Source organism: Ptychodera flava, chromosome 19, assembly GCF_041260155.1.
Source record: "Ptychodera flava strain L36383 chromosome 19, AS_Pfla_20210202, whole genome shotgun sequence".
NCBI classification, from domain to species: Eukaryota; Metazoa; Hemichordata; class Enteropneusta; family Ptychoderidae; genus Ptychodera; species Ptychodera flava.
Window position 1 is genome coordinate 6289934 of NC_091946.1, and position 24213 is coordinate 6314146.

General features: G+C 38.0%; 1 protein-coding gene across 3 annotated transcripts in view; it reads left to right on the forward strand.

Moving 5' to 3' along the window:
* The first annotated feature begins 12614 nt into the window (after positions 1-12614).
* LOC139118449 (probable inactive protein kinase DDB_G0270444) overlaps positions 12615-24213 on the forward strand; it is a 52408-nt gene continuing 40809 nt past the window's right edge. The window contains exon 1 of one of the 3 annotated variants that reach the window (XM_070681744.1): positions 12615-12922. The gene's annotated coding sequence lies outside the window, so the exon portion shown is untranslated. Of the gene's footprint in view, positions 12923-20499; positions 20674-24213 lie in introns of those variants that run through there. The other 2 variants (XM_070681745.1, XM_070681746.1) reach the window with 2 other exon arrangements.

Here is a 24213-nt window from a genome sequence, read left to right on the forward strand (position 1 = left end):
GAATGAAAATGAGAATGTATATAAAGGTCAATCTTAGATTTAGCTTTGCTATGGCAATTTAACTTCGGAGTTATACACGTGAAGTGTGCTGTGAAGGTGCTGAGCGCGTGTATAGATCGTGTTTAATATGACAACTGTATGCCAGTCAGGGCGCACTTTCCCAAAGCTTATCCACAGTCCCTCCACGTGGCTTATCTAGCGTTGATGAGTCTTGAACTTGTTTGATCTGTAGCGCCAAAAATATTCCTCGTAAACAAGGCGAAGACAGAGCCATGCCCGAGGGTCAAAAGTTGTGCGGGACCCTTCGCTTTGTGTTACAAACCGACACTCCACACTCCTTGGTGGAGTGAGTGTCTATTAACGATATACTGTGACGCTTACTTGTGAAAGGACATCAAAAATGTTCATATTATTAATAAAGTGTCCATTATTAGAGAAAGCCGCCCTAGTACACATTTAATACTTGAATTGCTTTAGTAAAGACATTGTTTTGATAACAGTGTAACTGACGGAATTTCCACGTAACATAGCATTATCTAATATAAAATCACTTTTCTGAAAAGATTTATTCAAGTTTCAGTAATTTATTAACTAACCAAAGATAAAAAAATATAGGTACGGTTCATCCTTTAACATGATAAGCAAGTTACTTTGATGAGAAAGAAGTGCGACTTTATGCAAATGTATGCACATTACCCGATTCCCTGGCTTCTTTTTCTCTCGTTTCAAACAATGCTGAAAATTTCACTCCGATCTGATAAGGTCAATTTTTGCAAAATTTTCACATTTCATAGTTTAAATACTATACAACAAGAAGACATTGTTTTGTAATAAACTCTAACATCTGGAGTAAGTCATTTCAGTTTTTCTTATCGTGATTTTAATCACTTGTTTTTAATGTCAGTCTTTCATAATGCAAAACGAAATTGTCATTTTTTCTCACATAAAATCGTTTCAAATGGGATATTAAATTTTATAAAGTAGCATCAAATTTTTGACTCAAATTAGTTGTATTATTGATCCCAAAATTATTTTTTACCCTATAAGCTTAACTAAATATGTTCACCCATTCATCTTTCGAGTTAACTATTGCTATACTAAAAAAAATTTGATTCTTTGCTTATTAGTTCCCCAGACGATCGAAGTCCAGGGGACTTATGGTTTGGGCTCCGTCCGTCCATCCGTCCATCTGTCTTGCGTCCGCCCGCTCACGCAGATATCTTAGACATGCCAGAGCCAATGACTTTCAAACTTGGTACTAGGATAGTAAAATACGGTATACATATGCGCGTCCATTGTTTTGGCGGGACACGCCTCATTAACGCTAATTTGCATAATTCGTGATATTTTAAGAAGCTCTGTTTCTTAAGTGACTGCACCAAGTTTGATGAAACTTTGTACACATGTTGGTCATACAGAGCTCTAATAGCACACAAAGACATTTGTCAGTATTGTGTCAATTAATTGCTAATTTGCATATTTTATGAATTTTCATAATTTCGGTAATATTTCAATAAATATTGACTCAAATTTGATGAAACTTCTTACAGATGTTTATATACCAGAGCTGTAACTTTGTGCAAAGACATTTAACAGGATCATGTCAATTTATAGCTAATTTGAAAGTTTCTTGCAGATTAGTTGAATTTTGACGTCTCAAGAGACCGGCATGACATACCTAATTCTGTCCAACTTGGTAAAAGGACAAAACTTGTGCCATTTATACCGTTACTAATGTCTACTTGTTTACAATCCAATCCAATATGGGCATCAGTCACAGATAGGGCTTTGGTGCCCGCATTTCTTTTTTCTCGCGAATCATATCGACTTAAATTTTTAGTCACTTCCGGTGACAAATTCCCAATTACAAGGGGGACTATGTCATTGTCAATGACTTGTTGATAATATATTGTATGAAGAGGTTTTCATGGAATCTTTAATGAGAAATTAGTTCTCTTGTTGCGTATTGTATCCGGGCATATCTGTGATTCCGGTAATGTAATGTGGTCGGACATAATTTGTATGTGCGATGTTTGTATGTGCGATGTGTGATAGTGAGCATGCGTGAGTGAGTGCTTCACGAACTCTACAACGTGTGGAGCGGTCTCAGTGAGAAAAATGTAAAAACTTAGCCGGCTATTGAACCACTCTTTTGAGAGTGTGGATTTAGTCGAGCGGTTCTCTCTGTGGCCTCTCCGCTAGGCGACTGATGCCGTATGTTGTGGGTTCGAACCCGATTGAAAACTAGCCGTATTGGTAATCCAGTAGATTCCACAAGTTTTTTTTTCCATTTGGTTCAGAAACGACTGTTTGTTACAGGAAAAAGCCAAACAAAGAATAGACATTCATATCGTGTGTTTTCTTAAAATTTGTATTCTCTTCGTTCACCCGCAGTACGTAACATCGTTAAGACACAGAATGTGATAAAAAGGAAAATTATATACAAGATAGCGCATTTGTAGTAAAACATGAAGATGTTACCATATCCATCAAAATTCCAAATAAAGGAGGAAAACTTTTATTGTTTTATTTCACCAACTCCCATTTTTTGAAAAATTAATATGACTGTCTTGAAACAGAATGGCTACAGGTGTCATGGAGTCATGCTGCGTCAGGTTTTTTATTACATCTTAATATATTCATGACTCATGTTATCTGGCATGCATTCATAAATATTTCAGTGGTGCAATACAGTTTCTGTTCTTATCATCAATAAAATATGCATGATGCGCTCTAACACTCGCAGCGGACTGAACAAGTCGGTAAACTATCAAGACTATCAGCCGGAAGTTTCTTGAAAACAGGATGAGTTTTTCCATGTATAGAGTGGCCTTTCTATATTTTATTTATTTAATAAGCATTATGACAGTATGGAAACTACAAAGGTTGAGTAGTATTTGTCGCGTTTGATGTGCGACATGCTTTCATTTATTGTTTATTACAGTTTCGTAGAAAGTAAATACTTCAAAATATCACCGTACTTTTCCATATTTGTTTACCTACAGGGGCAAAAATGTAACTCTTCAAAAGACTGCAGTATTAATATGAAATCACTCCATAACGTTGATATATTTTATCATTACTATCTTGTGATAGATATTTGTCGTGATATTAGTTGACCTTCATTATTTTTCATCGATCATGAATTTGTTTGCAAGAGTTCAACAAAGGGAGGGCACCGTGAGGATAATGATAGAATATGCAGGTGTACTAACCTAAGATATTTTGACATTCAGTGGAGCATAACTATGACCATGACCGCACGCATACGTTCATCGGAAGTTGTGACATTGTTAACAATGTGCAAGCTGTCACTTTAAATAAACTGAACTGTTTCACCTTGGCCATGAAGTCGCTGTAAACAGAGTATGTATTGGTTGTATGTCTATCTTTGTGGGCTGTAATAAGTGTAGGGTATGAACAGGAGTGTCTAGAACGAGTAAACCAAGTTATCAACTTCCATGGAAGTGTTCATCGCGTGTCAGTTTCAATTCACGGTTCATATTCTCTACAGGGAGATTTCATATCAGATAGGCGCCATCAATTATGTCAGGTATCAATTATCCCGGTTACATGCAAGGCACATTTTCGGGTCCGTGCGTGTGTATCTCCGGGATATATACGTGTAAGTAGAGTTGGAAACGAGGTACGTGTCAGTGGAGCTGGAAACGAGGCAATAAAAAATACACAATTGCACTGGCCGCATTGTCAGATACTATCAAATGCTCATGCTTTTTAAATTCTCAGCGTCAAAGGTGAAACACTACAGGATTTAGGCTCAATTCAACTGCAACCTTTAGATCAGTCATCAGAAGGGATTATTGGAGAACATCGGTATATTTACATTTGGGTGAGGAGAAAGCTATGGGCGTACTCAACCAGTTTTCTTCAATCCTAAATCGATCTATATTGTATAAATGCTATTATAAAGGGCGTTTGGCGATTAAAGAAAACTAGTTGAGTACGCCCATCAACTTTTCATCAGCTTCAGAATACATGTTGATATGAATTCTTTTCTCGGAAATTTGCGGTAAATGCAGGCAAGAGTGGCGAAGACAGAGCCTACACTGGACAATTCTACGAATCAACATCATCCTAGGGAGTCAACTCGTTTCAAAAAAGCTACCGGGGTCTAGTGTACTTCATGTGTTGTAGCATAACTGCCGTTACCGTTTTCCTTCATGTGTGGTTCACTTTTTGAAGAATATCCATACGAATAAAACAATTCATGTAGAGCAGACATTTGTGACGTAAGATGAAGTGAAAATTACTGTATTATGTTTCCTGATGATGTAAAAGAAATATCTGAACAAATAAACTGAAGTCGCGTAAGTTGTTTTTACAAGAAGATGGCAACAATGGACATTTGACGCGACGAGGTCAACTACCTGTTTCTTCAACTGAAACGGGATCATTAGTGATTGTGTACATTCACATTGTCAATTTAGAATGGGGAAGGCGCCGTATTATATTCACCAATTCGCAAATATGCTCCTTACAAAACTGGTCAACATAATTGGGGAGAGCTTATTTGCTTCTAATAATTTAGAACAGGCACGGCAAGATTATCAATTTCCGATCATTAAGCAAGTTCCAATGATCTTTATCTGATAAAAAATAATCGCAAGTAATATCTTCTGAAATAATAATGAGAATATGACAACCGGATACTGATTCCGAATTTTAATCTGATTTCAAAGTTCTGGCACAGGTTTTACTACATTGATTGCACTGTAAGCAGAATTTTCTTTTTCCGTGATCTTCCAAATCTCTTGTTCGTATGCTAATTAGAAGCGCGATAACGCCTAGCAACCAGCTTGTCTTCTGACTATACGCTGTGCTTACTTGTTATAAAGTATGCTCTTTAAAAACGATTTTTATAAAGCTACAACAGCTGTAAATGTTTCGATGTTATTGTTCTATCTGTAAAATACATTTCCTTGATCTACTCTCATTATAGTTGGCATGGTTACGAGTCAACTTGTCGATTATGTTCATAAAGCTAGCTATGTCTTTACTGCCTTAGGTTATCATTGACGACTCAATCTTTGCCCTATTAGAATTCATCCACCAAGGGAACTGTACATAATGGATTGTATTTACAAAGTATATACATGGGACGAAGATGAAACTCACTTTTACACTCGGAACAAAATCGTCAGAATATAACCAAAGCTAAGGACGGTAGAATACCCTTCCGGGACAGACGTTTGGACTCTCAAATGTTTGCAGTTTTCTCCTGTCTACCACTTGTTGGGGCTCATTTAAAGCTTTTGGGGTAAGAAAAAAATCACTGTCTAAGTTTTTCGAAAATCTAAAATTGTTTTTTACCCCATAGAGTTAACACAGGGATGGCGGCCATTTTGATTTTCTCACGTTAGTGAGTATCAGGTAATTTGTTTCTCTGGCACCAAACTGACCACGGTGACCCTGATTTTTATTCTTGATTTGGTAAGAGTATGGTTGACAGTTTCATTGAGGAAAATATGAGCAAAAGTTTGAATCTTTTCCTTTCGAGGTGCATACTACCTTAAAACTTTTTTCCCCTTTATTTCATCTTGCTGTGAAATTGATCTGACAATGTTTTCTATGTATGTGAGCATTGTACATGACGTGAAATAGCTGCATGTATGCCATATAATATTGTACCTCACAGTGTTCAACTATCCAATATGCTGATATTCATCTGTAGTCTCCAACCATATTTTCTCGTTGTCACGTGACTTCTCTGACTCACCGAAAAGATCGAGAAGCAAGCAACGGGAAAGTCACGTATCCTCCACAGGTCCCATTTATATTCATATTCATCGTTGTTAAGAATCGAAGAACCGAATACGTGATAAATAAAATTAATGGAAATACACTACACACTGACATGTGTTCGGTAGGAGAGCTCGTATTCGGGAAACGAGGCGTTCTATACCGACTGCCGTATTTTCGCTACATATGGGAGACTGGAGCATTTTTTCAGCCACGGTGAACTCAACCCTATACAGCGGTACTGAGAAACACATCAGGAAATTGAGCAACGGCTTATACAACTGAAAAAGCTGACAAAGTCAGTTTCTTGAAATTACTGTGGGAGGGGGAATCAAACGATACCTTTGATGTTTGTAGCTAAACACAAACACCAAATTGAAGTGAGATCGAATCGCGTAGTATTTTGATTGATCGGACTAAAGGCTCCACAGACAATAATATATCTAATTTAACGTTAATATAGTTGAGTTAATTTCTCTTTTGAGGGGTTCAAGTCGCCATTCGCATTCATATTAAAAACATCTCGCTGCATGCCAGGCTAGCCATTGTTACCGTGGTGATAGCGGGCGGCAAAAGCCGCTTTGTGTCGGTAGGATTTCCGCTTAATTGGGGCTCAATTTCCGGTAGCTTGGGTCGCGGTTGTATTAAAAATACTGAACGAGTTTGAGACGTCATACAAACAGCGACTAAGGTTCTTTTAAGGGCAGATAGTCATGAATATGGTTCCTGATGTGTCAAGGTCCGTACAAACACTGCAATTGTGATACGATGATTACATTTCGGGTGTATTGAACCTAACCATCCCATTTGAAAATGCGAAAATCAATAAATGCCGCTATTATTACCGTTACAACATCCCTTTCGCTGTATAATTATATGCAAGTTATCGAATGGAATACGAATTTGAATTTTACTGACAGAGTCAATGAATCCGTGTTCCCAAGTGATCAGAAATACATATGCAAATGAGACTTCACGCACATTACTTAATACAAATCAGTGGCAACAGAGAAATTCATCTTGAAACTGACAAGAGTTTTGACCGAAAATGCAACTATTACAAGAGATTACGCCATGCACTTTACATACATCGTCATAGAATAGAAATTTTCGGTAAAATTTCATTTAAAGTAGTAGAAATCACACGTATATCAAGCAAAAGTATAGCAAAGCAAAAGTAAGTGATGTATCTATAAATGAGGACAATGTGACCTTCAAATTGATTAAACCCCCATTTCCGAGTAAAATTGTATCAGCAAAAGAAATATCAAGGTCAGATGATAACTTTTGTATTTATTGTAATGATAAAGTGTGCTGAACTCCGTTCATTGTTTGATGGCCAGATAGATAGATATAGATGGATAGATAGACAGACAACAGGCAGGCCGGCAGTTAGATAGGTAGATCAATGGAGATTGTTTGTTTAACAGCGTAGATTTGTCAGTATTAATTATGACCGTGATTATGTGTAGATTTTCAGACAGACAAAGATTACATCGCTTGCTTATGTTAGAGTAACCTGATGCGCTGGTAATAATTGACCATGATACATCAAAAGCCTAATCCTTGTTCTTGAGAGATCTGTTGAACTTTGATAGTTCAGTACTGTTCTCATACTTTTTGTTACGGAACAATTGCATGTGATTTGCGAAGCGTGTCTTGAAGGTGTTATCAGGTAGGAGGATGTAAAACCTCCTTATTCACTACACTTGAGACTTTGACCTTGTAAACGACACCACTGGCTTGACAGTGACCTTTCAACGGACATGAAGACTTATCCCAGCAAGTACAAAAAGCTGTACGATCTGTACGTTGGTTTCTGGCTACTACCCTCATATATGTGATTTGATTATACAGACAATATTCTCCATGCAATTGTAGCTCACTTTAATTGTGTTTCTATTGAAGATCTTGTGTAGTTCAGACTATATGTATGTATGTATGTATGTATGTATGTATGTATGTATGTATGTATGTATGTATGTATGTATGTATGTATGTATGTATGTATGTATGTATGTATGTATGTATGTATGTATGTATGTATGTATGTATGTATGTATGTATGTATGTATGTATGTATGTATGTATGTATGTATGTATGTATGTATGTATACACAGACGTAGTATACACACACACACACACACACACACACACATATATATATATATATATATATATATATATATATATATATATATATATAAACGCTCTCAGTTGGTTTCAAATTTTTATCGAATTTAACACCATCTAAAACACACTATAATGGTACGTATCAATAATGTAAATGAGAGTGAAGATCTACGAACAATATAGTTCTGTCTGTCCGATGACTGAAGCATGCATGAAAATTAAGTAACTGTTATTATTATACACCTGCGTCTGTAACCTATGGAGTTACGTCGTACAGTAAGTTTCGGTATGAGAGGACGCGGAGTCCAATAACTTTGAGGCGGAGCGCAGTAACTTTCACTGTTATTGGACGCCATTTGACCTTTGACCTCAAAACACCTTTACGTCAACGCGGGGAAAAGTTAGCGATTATTTTAAATTTTTAACAAAAAATATACTTCTAAACATTCAGTACTTCACGAAGTTAGTAGTGGTCAATGCAAAACCTGTGAGTTTGAGTAAAATTATGCTGCTGACCTACAATTTCTACCACGTGCACTGCATTACGCGGGTTGAAATTTCGTTCTGTGCGCTCAGCGGACGACACGTTCCCAGTTTGCTCGCGTTCGTTCAGTGCAATGCGAACGGCATCCCATAAACGCTTTAATTTAGACTTTTTCCTTGTTAAATTGGTCTAAAAAGGTATATATATATATATATATATATATATATATATATATATATATATATATATATATATATATATATATATATATATATATAACATATGTATATGCGCGTATACATACATACATACATACATACATACATACATACATACATACATACATACATACATACATACATACATACATACATACATACATACATACATACATACATACATACATACATACATACATACATACATACATACATACATACATACATACATACATACATACATACATACATACATACATACACACATACACACACACACATACATACATACATACATACATACATACATACATACATACATACATACATACATACATACACACATACAACACACATACATACATACATACATACATACATACATACATACATACATACATACATACATACATACATACATACATACATACATACATACATACATACATACATACATACATACATACATACATACATACACACATACATACATACATACATACATACATACATACATACATACATACATACATACATACATACATACATACATACATACATACATACATACATACATACATACATACATACATACATACATACATACATACATACATACATACATACATACATACATACATACATACATACATACGTCCTGTTCGCGATATGAGCGGAGGGTAAACGCATACATACATACATACATACATACATACATACATACATACATACATACATACATACATACATACATACATACATACATACATACATACATACATACATACATACATACATACATACATACATACATACATACATACATACATACATACATACATACATACATACATACATACATACATACATACATACATACATACATACATACATACATACATACATACATACATACATATGTACATACATACATAAATGTACATCGCTTCCTTTATTCAGTTAAATTTGATATAAAAATATTCATTTATTCGGTGATAAATGTTTAAATGTTTAACGGAATCTATTAATGTATGCTCAGAAAATATAAAACTCGTTGTATGAATCTTTTAGGTGTTCGGTTTATTATTTGATTAATAGATATCCCGGGGGGAGGCGGAAAACCCGAAAACCGTATGATAAAGCAGTTTTATATTCTAAATGACAAAAAACCACATATATACCAACTAAATTAATGATGGCTTTTTGCACAAGCTTTTCGATTGCATAATTGTTAATTGGCCAATTCCTTTGTGGGTACACTGGGGAAAAGGTATATCAAGTGACATCATGTTGTCATAGCAACAGAGCACAATCTTACCTCGAAACGCAATTCACTTTGACGCGTACTTTCTTAAGTTCATTCATACATAGGTGTTCATCGCTGTCGCACCATGCGCCATTCAACAGTGTGTCCGCGGACGGTTTTCCCAAACCCCGTGAATTTGACGCTATAGTTCTTTACGAATGACTTTGTTGCTGTAACCGATATTCAGCCGCTAGTATTTCGATCGATGTCAAGCACGAAAAGATTGTATGTTTACATTTGACGCATGTTTACAATGAAATGTGGTCAAATGATCAATGAAGACTCTTTGATTTCCTAGAACAAGCAAATTTGCTGAATTTAGAGCGAGAAAAAGTAAAATACAAATTCGCAGCTAGATAAAAGCAGTTCTCAAATGACGTCATTTTCTCTCATTAATGGGCGAAAATGAACATTGTCATCAAATTTCGATTACATTATTAGCTATTATGCGATGTAAGACCGACGAAAAAACTCCATAGGCCACTGCTGTTACAACAAACGCTTGAAAACATATTAACGACTCAGATTACAAGCTGCAACAACAGCTATGCATGTCACACTGACAAAGTTTGTCCGCATTGCAAGCAGTAATGTCAGATGTCGCGCGCCAGTGGTTATATTTAGTATCAAACCTGTAACCGTGAATGGCGCTAACACCTCATCGTCTTAAACGCCTGTATATGGATAATCGTCCAGGCAATGTGTCACGTGATAAGCCGTTTGAAGCGTTGGTCTGTTCTCAAACAGTACAACACCACATCAAATCTCGCGTTGTTTTTTCGAACGTAAGTTTTATTCATGATCTAAAACTCTTATATCCGGCATGTCGACCATGAACATAAAATGTCACATCGACGTAACCTTCAACCTCAGTGGGCTCGAAAATTCAAAAAGAAATTTCATCCTGGATTGAAGGATGAACTTAATCCCATCATGACCGACTGAATTCTTAAAATTTCAAATTGTGTATTTCAAATAAAAAATTACACAATAAATAATACACGATTCTGCATGGTTTACGTGTCGTTTCATTTTTTACTTTCTTCTTTTGAAAAGTTAAATAATGAAAAAAGAAAACTTTAATGGCTGATATGTCTGACAACAACCGTGACACAATAACGTCATGTCGACACTGCTGTTGATAAGGACACGAAAAATATATACAAAGGAATGATTTGAAGACAGGAAAGGTGAAGAAAGAATGGTGTGATTTAACCATGAGAAGCGCATCCTTTACCTGTGGGGTCATACTTAAGGCTTGAGACTTAAGCCACAAAAATCACCAATTTTGTCTTCAACTGACAGAAGTACAAAGCATTAATCAGTGCAGACGAATGCCACCTGACTTGCACAGAATCATAGGTTCATCATAGTTCAATCGAGAAAAATAAAACAAATTTCTTATGTTCAAAAGACGGAGTGATAAAATTAATAATTTCCTAATGTTGTCTGATTTTGTAATACCTTTCATTGTTCAGTTTCTGATACCGGTCTCGTGTTTTTAGATGTAGTTTAGTGACAAAGTAAGAAATGCATTTTCGCCATTTGTATCATATTTGCACTAAAAATACATTCAAGGGTTTCATCTTAGCCACAAAGAGACATTTCCCATCATTCAAATTAAAAGTTTGTCAATACTTCAACTGATTCAGCCTGTATGGAATATATTCCAATTTAAACCATAGCAATGTTTGCTCATTATTGTTGCTTAACTCACACCACTGAATGAAGAAGTTTTGTACCGGTAGTTGCATGCCGACAAGAGTATGCTGTCATAGAGACATGCAAATCTTCTTGCACTTCTGGATGTTATATTGGTAACTGTAATGAAAGGTTGCAAAGAGCTTGTCCAAAACGAAGTACTGTTAAATATTAGTTATTGTCGGCAGTATTTTAATTCATTTACAACAATGTGTATGTAATACTGGGCAAGTATTACAGACGAGTTCTAGGCGTATACATACCGCGTATACATATATGCGTGCATACGTGCGTATATACATACATACATAGATAGATACATACATACATACACATACATACATACATACATACATACATACATACATACATACATACATACATACATACATACATACATACATACATACATACATACATACATACATACATTACATACGTACATACGTACATACGTACATACGTACATACGTACATACGTACATACATACATACATACATACATACATACATACATACATACATACATACATACATACATACATACATACATACATACATACATACATACATACATATAGACAAACAGACAGACAGATGTGCCTGTGAGTGTAGTGTATGTACTTACATTTATGGATGTCTTCATAAACTCTGACATAAAAGCACGCATACGTGACGTATTCAGAGTGAGAAAATTAGACAACGATGAATAGATAATTAACATTAACGACCATGTTGGTTTGATTTACACCGTCATTCCCGACACACAAAACATCCATCCTTTTAGCTCACATGGAAAATGAAGTAAATTAAGGACTGAAGAATAAGTAGATGGACGGTACCATTATGTCGTCATATTGATGCGCTAATTGCCGCAGCGGTTATTGAGAGCCAATAGTATCAACGCTGAACATTTACGGAACATATCTTTGCACTAAAAACATATTACAATTGGATAAAACGAATTAACAACGACGGCTTCTTATACAGGAGACGAGACTGATTGCTCACAAGTCAAAGTAGCTGTGGTCACCACCGCTTATCGCTAGGATTGGAATGTTCTGCCCACCCCTGTAAGAGGCAGTGGTACGGGCTGACTCATAGCATAACTAATCGATTTTACGGTCTTTGGTAAGAAGCTACGCCGTCGAACCTTTCAGTGCATTGTCGGGGCAAAGCCATCGTAGACAGAATGCTTACGCCGCTGATTTCTTAAAAGCGTAGAGCAGTTGCAGCGGGCAAGACGGCTACAAACCCCGAACAGAAACTAGCCAGCGCTTTCTATTGACATTTGGAGCTATTTCCGAGTGAATTTCCAGGTAAGCCTTGTTATATCATTACCATCTTGCGCGTTATCGTGAGCGAGAAGCATTGTGTTCTGAGTGCATCGAACAGCCATCTTGAACTGAGAACCGGGCCTTAGACATTAACGGGGAACCTGAAATGACATCATCATCGGAAAACGAATCGAGTCACGACCGTTCGTCTGGATGTAAAATTATACAGGCCAGTGTACGCTTAACGCAGCGATTTTTGTCCTTGAAAAAGATATCTATAAAAATAACACACGAAAGTAAATTTGAAAAAATGCGCCGCGACAGCACAAAAGAATTTTTCAAGATTAAATTAAATAGCATGTCGTATTGTAAATTTCAGAAAGTCGACGTGCTGACATTATTATTATGCAAATTTAAAGACCTAATATCCATTGCTAATTAAGCTTATACAGTTTAATCAGAGCACCGCGAATTCATTCAAATTTCATTATTTTTCCCCTCTCTCATACCCCGTGTCCATTACGCGTAATGGATGCCGTGTGGTTGTTCTGGATTTTAAGGAGCTCCGAGTCGCATTTCGTACTCGATCACACTCTCTCAGTTGACAAGGCAAGTCGTGCAAGCGATGGGATAATGTGTGAAAAGCAATGATGGCTTTGTCTTTTCCCGCGATGTAATGGATCAATTATACGTGGTGCTTTCGTTAAATGATGATTAAGAAGTCAAAATCACAAAAAAATGCATCGGAAACAAAATAAGCGAAGACATTATCTTCAATGAGTCGATTTCATGTAATTGCGTATTCTAAATCTTGAATATATTGTATCATCTGCTGCTGAACACACACAACGCTCGTTAAATCACTCGACCATTGCAACAGATCGCTATGGAAACAGCACTTTGCCCGCTTCCACGCGTTCAGTGGGAATCGGTTTTTAAGAATTTGAGAAATACGTTGACGGGCTTCCAGGCAACGTCCAACGATCTTGACCTCGATACCGATAATGGTATTCCATTGTTAACCCTTTTTTGTTTGTTTTGCAATTTTATTTCGTATTCAAATATTCACCGCTTTTTGAAAGCACGGGGGATCTCGAAACCATTTCCTGGTCTGTAGTGTAAGGTGGCTAGATCAATGGTGCTCTTTACTCGCCGAGAGCCGGCTCATGCCTAGATGATTTGAGTAAACATTTTAATGGGCCAAATGAATTAAAGTGCAATAGCTGTGCGTTTTTATTTCAGCGACAGCACTTGTCGGTGTTTGGACTGCCGGGTACAGTTTTGTCATGAACACAGCGGGGATACTTTATGCGCATCAATGTTTGCCGTTAATGTGTTCATAGTAATAATTGTAAACCACGCATTTGACACAGTCCATCCGTGCTCAACGATTACTTCACGCAGCTCATGTTGATCACAGTGATGGTACAGCAGATGTGAGACAGTCAGTGGGAGGAGGGAGGGGCAGATACAAATGCAGAGATACACAGGGGTCAGTCAAGTAGTGACTTAGACAGATGTGAGACAGTCAGAGACAGTCCGTGGGAAGAGGGAGGGTCAGATACCGTGGCAAAAGCAGAGATACACAGGAGTGAAGTAGTGACTTAAGACAGATGTGAGACAGTCAGTGGGAGGAGGGAGGGGCAGATACAAATGCAGAGATACACAGAGGTGAAGCAGTGATCCCTCAGCATACAGTTGGAACACAAATTTATCATTCATAGCATTCGTTTGTTTAATTCAACCTGCAGTGCAAACTGCTTCATGTCATTTATGATTTAGCATACACCGGCAAGTCTTTTGATTTATGAGTTTGTATAGGAAGTGTGAGTAGAACGAAACGTCCTTCGAAGGTACCGAGCAAACTCTCTACTCAATTTCTCTCAAGATTTTCTCGTAATCCGAGGATATTACAGAAAGTCCATCATATCAGTTGTTTTCCATAATGTCAATCCTTTTTGCCTCTATGTGGGTGGTTGTGATCATGATAATGATGATTATCATCATTATCATCATCGTGTCCATCAAATGGATCGTGATGATGCATGCCAGTACATTTGAATCTGCATCTTGTCCATCATTGATCTTTTTTGTATCCTAAAAAAATCGTTGAATTGCATTTACACTGACCCCAATTGCCACCATGTACGAAGAAAAATGAAGATTACGCTGAGGATTAACAGTGACAAGCTGCTAAGTGAACGCGTCACACATGCTGATGGCCTGGTCATGATTCGGGAGATCTCGCGACATCACGCGTGAATTTAGTCAGCCGTTTACATGGCCCAGTAGATTTCATTCTTCACCTTCGTTATACGTGTTATCTCTTGGGAAGACGTCACTGTGAGTGTTGGGTTCAACGCTGGGCGAAGTTCGAAGTCACGACGCGATCATAAATCCAGCTAAGGTCAAAGGTCTTTAGTTAAAAACAGATTTGACTTGAAGCCAAATCTTACTTTCAGGTAGCAACGACTTCTGACAATTTTCTTGGATTAAATCTAATCCCCACTATTTCAATGGTCGACATTTTCTATATTTTCTTTGTTTTCGTTTTACTGTCTCATTAAGGTTGGGCTAGGCAGTTTGGATGTAGCCATACAAACGAGTCGATTACTTCTTCCCCAGGGACTGTGTGACAATTTCGATAAAGGTCTGAAAAAGCTTTTGTTGCGCGCGAAAAAAGCCGTTTCAGGCAGTTCGACATCTCGCATTGACGAGGAAAGATTGAATACAGCCTGTATACAGTTCTCTTGTCTGACGTTGATGATGGCGGAAGGGGCGTTATCTTTGACGGTGAACGGAATGGGTAGATTCAAAAAAAGGAAGAGTCATCGTCATGCTCTCCGTAGATGTTACAAAGTCATTACTAAGGTCGATGGAAAACCTCATCGGTGAATATTACACGAGTGATAATTTATTCACGGTTAAGGGTTTTCCGATTCCCGTCCAACAACTTGCCCTGTTCGATTAAGGTGTTACGCGCCTCGAAACTCCAAGTTTTAAACTTTCCCGCGAACATTCCTCAATTTTCACACATAAACAAGAATTAAAATCAGGGGTTACAATGCAAATTTTGGTGTTCGACAAACATATTTTCTTAAATTTACCGATATTTGAAATTCAAAATGGCTGCTTTACCCTTTGTTAACTCAGTGGGGAAAATTGAATCTTCGTTTTTCACAAAAAATAGGTCTGTTCAAATTTCATTTGCTGCATGGGCATAAAAATGAGTCCCCAAAAGTAGTACACCTGAAAAGTATTGTAAATCTTCAGTGTCCAAAAAATTCGAGACGCTTTCTACTTTGTGTATTCTTGGCCAACGGATTCTAATTGTTAAGAGCCCGAGCCAAATAATGATTTTGTTTTTGGCCTCTTGATATTAAATTACCACTCTTATTAGCCCATGTCACCGACAGCTCGACGTCGTTGCCACGACAACAATGATCTCCAGACACTCAGCTTTGTTTTCGATCAGGAGTTTCCATGGTAACGACACGAGTAATCGAAGACGATCCTGTTTTCTGTATTGTGTGATATCTATTTCGGTTTAGCTGACCAGAGGTCGCACTCTCAGTGAGATAGTGGGGGAGGTCGGGAGGAGAGCGTGATTGATGGAGTATGGGTCACAGTTTGGACAAACTTATGTTTGTTTTTCTGTCCGTCCAACAAAGACAGGCAAACAAACTTACAAACGGAGGGCCGTCTTAAAGGAAAAGTAGACAGGGCAACAAAACAGATTAACATATTCTATGGTCTACTGATGACTGACAGAGTTAATGGCTGAGTGACTGACTGACTGATTGACTGACTGACTGACTGACCCATATACTTGTCAACTGACTGACTAACTGAGAAACTGAATAGATGAATGGGTTACTGAGTGAAAGAATGCATAAGTGAAGAAATGAATGAACAGTTGATCGGTTGGCCTACAGGCCACTGAATGAATGAATGAATGAAGGATAGATGATGGAAAGATGAATGAATGAATTGGTGTTTTACTAACATTGCAAAAACACTTAAAGGCAAAAGACAAAGACAGTCATTTGACACTAACACATCCTTAGACGCAGACAGACAGACAGACACACAGACAGACGCAGACAGACATAGGCAGGCATACAGACAAACACAGACTGTGAGAGACCGAGCGACAAACAGCTAGAAAGTATTCAGCTCACTTAATGGCTTCGGCATAAATTATTCATCATTCTTATTTCACTAATACTACATTTTATCTAAATATACCACGGATTTTCGGCGATCACGACTGTAGGTCCGTGTTTCTTTCTGACCGCACGATTTCGATCACGGCACAGAGAGCAAAAGAACCCCGCAAGATTGATTTGAAAGCGTTATTAAATTGCGTAACCCAGGCAGTCAGACATCTTCAGGTCACATAGAGTTATTGGTTTACCGCAGCGGACTTTGAGAATGGATGAGAGAGTAGTGACCCGCCGACGTGAAGGCCGTTGGTAATTGACAAATAAGCTCACCTTTGGATCAAAGCGAGAGAAAATACTCTTCTATGGGAAAATATTGTTCAACAACAAGTTTTCTGTGTCTGAGTGGCTGGCTGGCTTTGTGTTTGAAAAGAACGACATCGTGCGCGTCTTCAATAAAATCGTCGGCATAAAAAGTGCGTGGGATAGACTTACACCCAGTGATACATTGAGTTGGAATGTTCCGTAGATGGCAATGGGACTTGTCGTCAGTGATGCAGAGTCGAAGATACAGTTGTCAGGCGAAAGAAAGGCAAAAACAGCAACCGAAGAAAAACAAAATCCCTCCCAGCCCACACATCCACGTCATCATATCGAGGTCGCGGTTCAATTGATACCGTCTTAACATTTAGGTCCTGCAACGTAAAAGCCTGCAGGTAGAAATAAAACCAAGAACCTTTCATATCCATTGGAAACGAACTGAAGTAGGCAAATGACTTGTCATGTTCTTATGCAAAACCCGGTGGTGGCAGTCCCCGGGTTGGTGGGTACCCATGCGCGTTACCAAATTCACGGAAAAGGGGGTGTTTTTCTTCAGTCATCTCGGAGATTCTAGGTCCGTGAAATCGAGAAAAAGGGGTACTTTTTCAGGGTAACCTCCGAGATTAGGGGTAGTCCTTTCATAATTCCCTAGGACACTAAATCTGGTCTAGTCTCACTCACAAAGAAAATAAAAAACAGTACCGTACTCCAGATCCAAACGGATAAGGAAGATGATTGTGTATGAATGTGACTAAAATCAGGTGAGGACAAACATTTGTGATGTATGTACATGTATACAAAGTCAACCTCCAGGATCAACCCTCGAAGTCAACATACTAACCTCCTAGATTTCGAAAATAAGGGTATGTTTTTTACAGCTAGTTTCTCTCAGTTTTGCCACAAATAGGGGGTGTTTTTCTCAGAAATATTCTAGGAAAGGGGGTACTTTTCAAACTTAGGTAACAAGCATGGGTATCCACCAATCCGGGCACTGCCACCGCCGGGTGCAAAACAACTACCCCTATGGTTCGTTTTCCTATCTCCTGAAGCTTTTGTTCAAGGGTAATTGCTCATAATTTTATTTCGCTTCAAATCAAATAACCAACCGCTTTTATTGTAGGGCAAAACTGGTGAATTATTTTAAGTCTGGCAAAACCCGGCACTGTACTGTTTTATTCTGTCTCTTATTCTGTCTGTTTTTACCACGTTTGTTTGTTTATTTATTTGTTTATTATTTATTGATTCAATCATAAATATAAATCTCTATTTATCACACTGATCTCGGGTGACCAAAATATTATTTTCTATATCTGAGTAGAAATCCTATTCACGTTATTTTGTGGACATGATCCATCACATAGCCCCCCGCACCTGAGGCACTGTTGTCGTATCGTCAACATGATCCAATGCAAACAGCTATCGCGTGGCTCGGCCGTTAACACTTCTCGGTGAATCAGACGGCAAACGCGTGACGCAGCCACGTGGGTAACCATTATTGACTCTCCATCGACCGGAGACGGAAGTACCGCCACCGCGGTCATTAAGTCAAACGCTTAATAAATCACCGTTCGCCGAAAGCAGGATACCACTGATCAATTAAAAAGTTCATCGAACATTCTAGGATCCTAGGAATTCAATTACGCGTTTAAATACAAATAAACAAACGTGTTTGAAAATGGAAGTGTGCGTAAAATGTCATTAACAAGTCAATTAGTAAGTCCAATAAAAATCACAGTTATCGCCAATCAACAGTTTTAGCCCTAACGATGGTGTCAATAAAATTAAAGAATGTTTACTAATTTCTCATCAAAAATATTTCTCCTTGTCAGCGATTTGATGAGTCCTTCCGATGTCGTTTTGTTGCAACTTCGATTCATAATGAAATGATCGATTATGGTTCACACAATGAGACCACGTAAATCATCGGGGCGTTTTCGCCGCGCCATTTTCCCGGGGTCAATACGTCCATATTAGGGGTTACCCGTTGATTCTAAAATGAAATTGTTTAACGTGCAAGCATCTGTCGCCGCCTCTGTGTTCAATCCACTTACATCTATCCTTGTATACACCGTTTCTCGCCCTAAATTGGTCAAAAACAAAAGGACCCCACACAGTGTGAGCCATGGCCTATTATGAAACCATTTAGCCTTAGTACAAGACAATACGTACTATTTCTGTTTCCTTTGGCAAGGCTCTGATAGGTTGAGTGGGTCAGGGGTTTATATTTCTTGTTCTCTACAACTCAACGGAAATAGTAAATAATGGCTGTTTCAATCGCTATTTTTGAAAATGAGCAAACAGCTTTGAGGCATGAGTATAAAATAAGGTAGGTAGGGTTACCGGAAACTAACTTTTTTTGCTTTATACCATAGGCCTAATGTATGTACAGTCGACCACAGTTCACAAAAATGTCAGTTCGCTAGGTTTTTTCGGGTTGTCTAGTATTTGTTTACTTTTCGCAAATTTTAATGACACACATTCGTTTTCAACCTTGCATGCAGAAGAAAAGAGATTGTATTTTGCACGACAAGCCAGTGTACGTGTTATATTCTGTTGTCTCAAGTAAGCCGAGTCATCAGTCTTGAGAATTCTGCTAACACTCTGATGTATGTGTAAGACACATATTTCGATGACTCACATCTTTTGAGTGTATATAACAGCCATTGCGTCATCGGTTACGTCACTCATATGAGTAGGGCCTTCATACTTTAATAGCTGACCATATGTACATAAGATCAACAACTCTTTCCTAAGAAATAAAGATACACAAAGTAAAACGTCTGCTCTGAGGTTAGCGTCTGCTAACCTTGAACAGAGCGTTGTTCTTATGATGGATCATAGACTGGCTTCTATACAGTTATTTTCATAGTGCAACGACTACGGAATAACAACCCAGGCAACTTGCAACGCACGCCTTTTAAGTTGCAGAAAATGACATGAAAGATAGCCATTTTTAGACTAGAGAACACTCCTTAAAAGGATAAAATTCCCCATCGTAATAAGATTAAATTATTTTTACCTTGTACTGTTAGGGAGGTTACAAAATGCGCTGATACCCGGCCCTGCGAGTCGACTGCACTTTGAGATACGAGTATAAGGCGTCCCTCAACTAAACTACTGCGCATGCGCCCACTCAGTCTCTCTGAGGAAATCTGCCAAACAGTCGGTAGTTCAAGTCATACTCCGGCTGACTCGTCTTAAGTGAGTAACCAGATCGACTAAGAGACAACAAGCGTCTTCGATAAGAAAAGGGCGGAATACTATCGTTCTTCATCTAAAAACGCGTCGCTTGAAATTTCCGCCCGGTAGGTAAGCTTATATATATTTAACTGCAGTGTGTGACCAATGTACGTGAAAGAGTAGGCCTATGTATGGGAAATCGACAAGCGTGCGGTGCGCATGGCACGGCTGTACCGGACAACATCTTCTCTCTCCGTGTGTTTGTTCTTAACCAAACAGCAATCTTCATATTTTCACATTAGTATTCGCTGGCCACGGAAGCGGCGTTCGATAGTCGCGTTGCTCCATTCTGGAAAGCTGTCTGTGAGTGGTTTGACAGGGAGTTACACATCACTATCTGATTCGTCCGCCGAGGATATAATAATCTTTGAAAAACCGCAGAGGACGTTTCGGTGCGCTCTTGATATATCAGTCGTGACCTCAAGACGATTCTATCGCGGAATTATTTCTTTACACAGACTCGATGTCAGCTGTGAACCTTTCCAGGCGATTTTTGTCAGGGCTCTTGATGCTGACTTTTGTCAGATTTATCGAAAATGCAGTGTTTGGTTCATTGTTCATGAAAAATGGAGTCTAAACGGATCAAGAATTCCCTCATTAAGAGTCAACATTGTGCCATTACACAAACGCTATTAATATCACCTTGACGGCCGATTCTATTGAAAAGACTTATCCTCATTAAGTCACTCATGGAAATCATGCATTCGCAGTTTTCTCAATGTTTCAGTTCGTAACGTTTTCGTTGTCGATATATTTTAAACACGGTTTATCCAATTTTGGTCATCCCGTTCCACTTTTTAATGTAAATAAGGATCATACATTAACATATGAATATAGCGGTGTTTACAAATTAGCAATCATGTTTATTTTATGTGTTCATTCATAGTCTATTTATTTATTTACTTATTTTTCACCCCTCATATCATTTTGCTTCTGTATTTTGTCTTTACTTGGTAACTTCGATAGTCCATATTTCATGAAATCAAAACTCGTCAGGGAACACCGATGGGAGCTGGTGAAACGTGTGATTTTATTTCAAATTATCTAGACGTCTGGAGCGTACTGTGTCGCACTTTTCTTTCCTGGTATATTGACAACGAAATAGCCACGTGAATTAAAGGGATATGGTCGTCGGAACTGCGCTCAAAGGTCGTATGGGACCCATACGACCCATGGCAACAATGAAACAAGGCACAATGGTGATTGATGACAGTTAAAACATGTCTGTTATAATCTATCATCGTATAATTTAAATGTTGCAGCTCTGATGATGAGGTGCATCTTGATATCATGCACGAAATACATTGTTTGTAAACAAGAAACTCGCACATATCCCTTTAAAATACGACGGGAAAGTAATATATTCTGAACTTTCTGAAATAACATGTTTTACTGAAGGTAAGCAGAAGTCGACGATGCATTGAGAGCGATAGCGATAAACGGCTTGTTACCAGGCAACAAAATCATTTCTATTAACATGCTTTCAGTAAATAGGATAAATCTGTGGGAATTTTTTTGTTTATTATTGGTGTACTGCCAATAACAAATATCAAAATTTCGCAAAACCATATATATATGATTATTTTTTTAAAAACGAGTTTAGGGTCTTAGCGTTTTAAATAGAATAGATCGGGTTTCCGGAAACATTATTTTTTTTAAAAAAATGCCTAAGCTAATATGCTGGTCCGCCGGACAGGAGAAATTGGTTATTTTCTCCTACTTCGCCATTTTTTCTATTACCAGGTTTTTTGTGTTATCGTCTCTTTCTCTTTACACATTAATTTTGTAGAGTTAGCTTCATCGAATTTGCTGCGCTAATATTTCTGTGTCAGAAAATGTGCAAATGTGTTAGTTTTCAGACGATACCGAATATCAAAGAGATCTGAAATTGATCTTCAAAATAACGCGAAATGGTATGTCGTAAGCAACGATAATGTGGCCACAGTTTGACCATGACTACAAAGTTAAATATGAACCTTTCACGGCGTTGAAAGTTGAATTCCTCAGACAACGTTAACGCAATACAACGCCTTGCGTACGTTCGTTAATTTGCACACATTATTTTCATATTGTGTAGCTGCTGTTACGCGATGCCACTTCGGCAGAACGTGGAGTTTGAACAATATTGATTGCTCCTCGCTACTCGTCCATTATGATAAGAACTTAGTTCAGATATGTCACTTAGCGTATGGAGCGATGCAGCAAGTTCTTGTTGCAGAGAAATCACAATCAAATACCAAAGTCCAAGTTTGAAAACGTTCGTCAATGAACTGAACATTCCTGGCTTCAATTGCGCCCTCGCAAAGAAGGCGATTGTGCATAATCAGATGTCTCATTTCAAATCTTACTACTGTCACATTACTTCAAAAACAGATGGGTCTCTTCCGCCATTTTCTAGTGATTATAGTGTCTGTACTACACTTTTAATACCCCTCGGGCCATTTTTGTGAATTATTCATGTTGTGACGTCATCATCAATGGGCCAAAGTTACACGACCAACACATACGGCTGGCGATTACTCAAGCACGTATTCCCCATGTCCATACCTTTGATAAGTGTCACAATATGTCACAATATAACTGGTCAGAGAGAGGGGAGGGAGGGAGGGGGATATGGATGATCCTTTGGTAAGTTGGGGCCCATACCTGTAAAATATGGCATTACACGAACATGAATACAATTCTAAAAAACTGTAACCCATAATCCCATTGCCATTTAAGCGGAAAGACAAGATAAACAAGAACTTATGTCGAAAGAACAATCTCTATATCGAAATATATCTCTGTCAGTTAATTATTTGATGTGAACACGATGATACCGGAAGGCAGCTCAGATAAAGGAATATAAAATATTAAAATTAATTTGTGTATATTAATTAATATTCGAGAAACAGATACGATAAGCTTAAGTTATTTATGCATTGGCAATTTTAGGGGGAAAACAAGGCTCTCTGTAAGGCTAATGTTAATCAAGTATCGTTGATTGGTTTGTGCAGCGATCAGCAACCATGAATGGCTGTGCTATAGGCATCATTTGGGAAATCAATACGTTTTCCCTTCATCCGTGTTTTATACATGAATGAGGCTGACAAAAATTGATCAGGAAGGCTCTATTACTATCAAGTTATTAATTTATCTCATTTACCCGTGACGTCATCTTGTCACTGACAATACATCCTGTGACGTGTCCAATTCTTCAGAGTGCGTGTAATGTAGGTTGTAGACATTAGAATTCGGTCGATATCCTTGTTGGGGCATTTTTCTATGGAAGGACATCGCCATAGTGAGCAAAACCTGACATTCTGGTGATTCTTTGCTCCCACACAGTACAGAATGTTTGTCATAAATATGGCTTACTTTCCCTCGTGGTCGAATTAACTACTTGCACAGAAGGTTAACGGGGAGCGAAAACAATGCGTATTTTCAGTTTGTCTCTGAAATTATTTCTTGACGACCCTGTTTACTTTGGGGGAATTGCATACGTAAACTGTGTCTAGAGGCTATCGTTCATTTTTCACACACTGATATGATGACATTAAGGGCTGAACTTACAGTTCACTGGCGGATTGATACATTCACGAGTCACTGGCCTTCAATGCAGCGTATGGG